Source organism: Oncorhynchus mykiss, chromosome 22 (genome assembly GCF_057628025.1).
Source record: "Oncorhynchus mykiss isolate SJ-2025 chromosome 22, ASM5762802v1, whole genome shotgun sequence".
Taxonomy (NCBI): Eukaryota; Metazoa; Chordata; class Actinopteri; order Salmoniformes; family Salmonidae; genus Oncorhynchus; species Oncorhynchus mykiss.
This window is the reverse complement of record NC_143043.1, coordinates 36,966,447-36,972,446: the sequence shown is the minus strand read 5'-3', so window position 1 is coordinate 36,972,446 and position 6,000 is coordinate 36,966,447. Positions and strand designations below refer to the sequence as shown.

The following is a 6,000-nucleotide window of genomic DNA, read 5'->3' as shown; positions in this document are numbered from 1 at the left end:
CACCCATTCACTTACAGTATATCAATTCTCGGATTTCCCAAACCTATAATGGCTGACCTTATTATTGCAGAAGTAAGCCACCTGATTGTAGCAAGCTATCACGATTCACAGTGATACAAAAGACGAGGAAACCTATGCAAACACACTGTATCTCACTGTCTGTAGAGGCTGGGTTAATAATGAACAAAATGAGCACTTTGTTAGAGGAAAGTCATTCAACTTAATATTGTCTGATGCCAATTAAGCCGAGTTTACCTTGCGGTCAGCGGTGGCCGGAATAGAACAGATGTCAGTGTGTTTGTACAGATTACAGACATAGACAAACACACAGGAGAGAGAGAGACATAGAGCATGAGAAAGAGAGAGAAAGTGAGAGAAAGAGATGGAGAGAGAGAGAAAAAGATGGAGAGAGAGAGAGCAGAGAGAGAGAGAGAGAGAGAGAGAAAGACAAAGAGATAGAGAGAGAGCAGAGAGAGAGAGAGCAGAGAGAGAGAGAGAGAGAAAGAGATGGAGAGAGAGAGCAGAGAGAGAGCAAGATAGAGTGAGAGAAAGAGATGGAGAGAGAAAATCCATAAACACAAACAACTTCTGGCAAAATTGGAAAAAACTAAACAAGAAAAATTTGCGATACAAAATGGTGACATATGGACAACCCATTTTAAAACACTTTACAACACCGTTCAAATTGACACAAACGCAGAACAACGCCAAATTCATGAGAAGTTGAATGGATTAGAAAAAGCTATAAAGGACAATCAAAATCCATTGGACTCCCCAATTACTGACCAGGAGCTCTATAAGAAACTAAACTATTACTGACCAGGAGCTCTATAAGAAACTAAACTATTACTGACCAGGAGCTCTATAAGAAACTAAACTATTACTGACCAGGAGCTCTATAAGAAACTAAACTATTACTGACCAGGAGCTCTATAAGAAACTAAACTATTACTGACCAGGAGCTCTATAAGAAACTAAACTATTACTGACCAGGAGCTCTATAAGAAACTAAACTATTACTGACCAGGAGCTCTATAAGAAACTAAACTATTACTGACCAGGAGCTCTATAAGAAACTAAACTATTACTGACCAGGAGCTCTATAAGAAACTAAACTATTACTGACCAGGAGCTCTATAAGAAACTAAACTATTACTGACCAGGAGCTCTATAAGAAACTAAACTATTACTGACCAGGAGCTCTATAAGAAACTTCAGGCTCTGACATTTAAAAAAGCATGCGGACCTGATGGCATCCTAAATGAGATGCTCAAACTCACTAGTGCAAAATTTCAATTGGCTAAATTAAAACTGTTTAATTTGATCCTGAGTGTAGGTTATTTCCCTGACATCTGGAACCACAATCTTTAAAAACGGAGACAAATTTAACCCTAACAACTACAGAGGCATTTGTGTGATCAGTAACCTGGGAAGGTTTTCTGTAGTATTATAAATGTAAGGGCACTAAACTTCCTTAATAAGAACAATGTCTTGAGTAAAAGCCTAATTGAATTTATACCAAAACATCGCACAACTGATCCTATTTACACCCTACACACTCTGATAGATAAACATGTCCACCAAAATAATACCAAAATTATTATTTATTATTATAAAGCTTGCTTTATCAACTTCCAAAAAGCATTTGATTCTATTTGGCATACAGGACTGTTCTACAAATTTCTTGAAAGTGGTATAGGGGGTAAAACATTTGACATAATTAAATCAATGTATACTGGCAATACATGCAGCATTAAAATTGGCAAGAAAAGAACAGAATTCTTTAACCAGGGGCGGGGCCTTCGTCAGGGTTGCAATCTGAGCCCTGCACTCTTCAATATTTACATTAACGTATTGGCCACTACTGTAGAAAAATCCTCAGCCCCTGGTGTTAGTCTCTCCAATTCAGAAGTTAAATGCCTACTCTTCGCAGATGACCTATGCCTGCTGTCACCCACAGCACATGGCCTACAGCAGAGCCTGGACCTGCTAGAGCAGTACTTCCACACCTGGGCCCTGGCAGTAAACCCCAAAAAGACTAAAATAATGATTTTCCAGAGAAGATCCAGATCTCAGGGAATTAGACCAAAGTTCTTAATTGGTACAAAATATATAGAGTACTGCAACACACTACAACTGGACACCTTAATGAGGCAGTAAATTAACTGAGAGAGAAAGCACGCAGGCCATTCTACGCCATTAAAAAGCTAATTCAAAATGAAATACCTATTAAAATTTGGCTAAAACGAATTGAATATGTCATTGAACCAATTGTACTTTATGGCAGCGAGGTGTGGGGTCCACTTGCAAAACAAGATTTCATCAAATGGGACAAACACCCTAATGAAACCTTGCATGCAGAGTTCTGTAAGATTCTCCTACATGTCCAGAGGAAAACAACAAACAATGTATGCAGGGCAGAATTAGGCCAATATCCACTAATAATAAAAACTCAAAAAAGAGCAATTAAGTTTTGGAAACACCTAAAAATGCAGTGACCCCCTCTCATATCACTACCAAGCCCTGCAAATCCAAGAGCTGAGCAAAGAAAAGAGTCCTGTTCCTGAGTCCACAAACCTGTTCTACTAACACACTGAAGCCTCAGGACCAGAACATCCAATCAATCAGCATAAACCAAATTACAACACAGTCAAAACAAAACTATATTGCTTATTGGGAAACACAAGCACAAACACAAAGCAAAATGCAGTGTTATCTGGCCCTAAATCGACAGTACACCATGGCTAAATATTTGACCATGGTTACTGATCAAAACCTTAGAAAAACCTTGACAAAGTACAGGCTCAGTGAGCACAACCTTGCCATTGAGAAGGGTAGACACAGGAAAACCTGGCTCCTTGTAGAGGAAAGGCTGTGCAGCCACTGCACAACAGCAGAACCTGAGACGGAGCTGCATTTCCTGACAAAACGTTACAAAAATATAAAACAATTAGTGTCATTTCCCCAAATTTGAAACCCTTATTCAAGCTTTCAAAGACCTCTCTGATGAGAGTAGGCTACCTGTCCTGTTGGGGGAGGACGCAGAGAGCTGTGAGTTGGCAGCGCACTACATTGCTGCCTGCCATAAGTTGAGGAACAGTGTCTGACAGACCAATCAACCTGCACATGTCCTCTACTGTATACTTATTGTTATTGTTGAATGTATGGTTATTTTGACCCTTGGTTTTGTTGTTACTGTTGTCCCATTGACAATTCTGATTCTCATTTTTATATTGTAAATATCCAAAATTAGCTTTGGCAATATGTACATTGTTACGTCATGCCAATAAAGCAAATTGAATTGAATTGAGAGAGAGAAAGAGATGGAGAGAGAGAGAAAGAGATGGAGAGAGAGAGAGAGAGAGCAGAGAGAGAGAAAGAGAGAAAGATGGAGAGAGAGAGAGCAAGAGAGATCGAGAGAAAGAGATGGAGAGAGAGAAAGAGATGGAGAGAGAGAGAAAGAGATGGAGAGAGAGAGAGAGAGAGAGAGCAGAGAGAGAGAAAGAGATGGAGAGAGAGAGAAAGAGATGGAGAGAGAGAGACAGAGAGAGAGAAAGAGAGAGAGAGGGGAGAGAGAGAAAGAAAGATGAGAGAGAGCAAGAGAGAGCGAGAGAAAGAGATGGAGAGAGAGAAAGAGATGGAGAGAGAGAGAGCGAGAGCAGAGAAAGAGATGGAGAGAGAGAGATGGAGAGAGAGAGAGCGAGAGAGAAAGAGCAGAGAGCAAGAGAGTGAGATAAAGAAGAGAGAGAGAGAGAGAGCAGAGAGAGAGAGAAAGAGATGGAGAGAGAGAGATGGTGAAAGAGCGAGAGAGATAGAGCAGAGAGAGCAAGAGAGAGTGAGATAAAGAAGAGAGAGAGAGCAGAGAGAGAGCAAGAGAGAGAGAAAGAAGAGAGAGAGAGAGACAGAGAGAGAGAGAGAGAGACAAGGTTGTCTGTCACTTGGTGAGTAGGCATTTCCTTTCATGCTGCTATCTGCCATGTTGTTTGCGCAGATGAACAGGACATAAGAACTGATGTCTGTAAATGAGTAGGTCTATAGACAGACTGGCTGGGTGAGAAACTGACCTTTCCCGCCTCTCCTCTGACATGGTGGTGTGGATACCACGGAACACATACAGGAGTCATATCAGACAGATCGGCTACAGAAAGATACACCTACCAGGTTTCTTCTACTGTTATACAGTTACAACCCCACCCCCCCTCCAAACCAACCCCTCTCCAAACCCTGCATCTTCATTGCTGCAATTACATAAGGAGGGTAAAGGGAATTTCAGGTATATTTTCATTCATAACAAATACAGATTGGTGATTAGTCGTAGAATTTAATTTTAAAAATACATTGAAATGTGAGTTACATGTAATTAAGATACTTAAAGTAGCTAATACATTTCTACATGTTTAGAGGGGATAAGCATTGTAATTGCTTATTATGCATGAACTAATAATTTGCATAGTGTGATTAATAATTACATAGATAAATGCCATCTGAGATTTCCCCCATTCTACAATGGAACTAGTGTCGATGATAATATAGTATTTTACATCATCAGTTGTGTTAGCATCTATTGTTCCTAGCCATTGTTGTGGGTGGTGCTCACATTATCACCAGCGATGGCAATTCCACCCTCATTAATTACCTCTTCCCAAAAGACACACACTTGTTCATACTGCGCCAACAATGTTAGCCTCTCCATATGAACACTGTACATCACCCATACATAGAAGAGAGAGATAGAGAGACAGAGAGAGAAAATAAAGAGAGAGAAAGAGTAAGAGAAAAAAGAGAGAGTGAGAGATAGAGAGAGAAATAAAATGTCCTTGGAAGTGTGCAAGGCACTTCTGCAGAACAATTAACTTAATTAAGCAGACATCATGAATATTCATATGCCTGTTAATGTCTCCCCACCCTGGCCGGCAGATGAATGTGATGCTAGTCTAGTCAAGCATGTCTCAAAGAGAGAGAATAAGAGACCGAGAGAGAGATAGGGAGAGAGAGATAGGGAGAAAGAGAGCGAAAGAGAGCGAAAGAGAGAGAGGGAGAGAGACCCTGGAAGGGAAAACTAACGGCACCAACATTTTTGTGGTTTGTCTGGAATATCAAATAAATTAATAGTCCCCCTGAAACCCTTTAAACCGGTCCAATTAATTTGAATCCTGTTGTTTATATGCTACACATACCAAACAGCTGTATAATATGTATGTAGAAATTAGAAATGGTTTCTTGATTAGCATGCTCAGGGCATTTAATTGGCCTTTCTCTAAATGAAATGTATTTGTGATCCTCTGTGTAACACTACTGATTCTGTTTAAGTAAGATGATGTGATGACTGGATTATTATTTTTTTAAATTACGATGTAAAAGTTTTAACTATGACAGCAATAGCAATTAGTTAGCTCAACTTTAAAATCTCAGAAAACAAACAAATGCATTAAATGCAAGAAGTGTGAGATAGATAATAGATATGGATATTGTTGAGACTATGGATATAATTGTTAACTTTGACAGTACCATAATACCACCTATCTTTTAAATTCAAATGGTGTAATGTTGGTAAACTGTGGAGCAGACCTGTGTATTTGAATATTTGTCATTTAAATTATTGTTTTCTGTGTATTTGTGTCTTTTCTAAACATGGGGCCCGAATCAACTGCTTTTTCAAAACTTTCCATGTGTATTTCCAAAAACATTCTAATGTTCAACTACTTCTGTTTTCAAATAAAACATATCAAAACACTTACTTACCAAATTACTTTGAAAGTAACTGAAATCCCCTGAAATCCCCGAAACAGTATTTGAACACGGGGCTGCTGTGGAGCTTGTTCATTACTTCCTTCAACAAAGGAGATATGATCACATCCCTCCTCAGTCTCAGGAGTGACCTATTCCTGGTACAGCGGTATCTATTCCTCCTAGGGTGCCGATCTCACCTGGCTCTCCTGTTTGTGATTGGAAACTGTTTACAAATACTCCATAGGGAAACCCACTAATGAAGAGATACAG

General features: G+C 39.4%; 1 protein-coding gene across 1 annotated transcript in view; it reads right to left on the bottom strand.

The window, feature by feature from the left end:
• The window catches only part of cerkl (CERK like autophagy regulator), a 91,843-nt gene that overhangs the window by 13,496 nt on the left and 72,347 nt on the right, over positions 1-6,000 (bottom strand). The gene's annotated exons all lie outside the window — the stretch shown is intronic.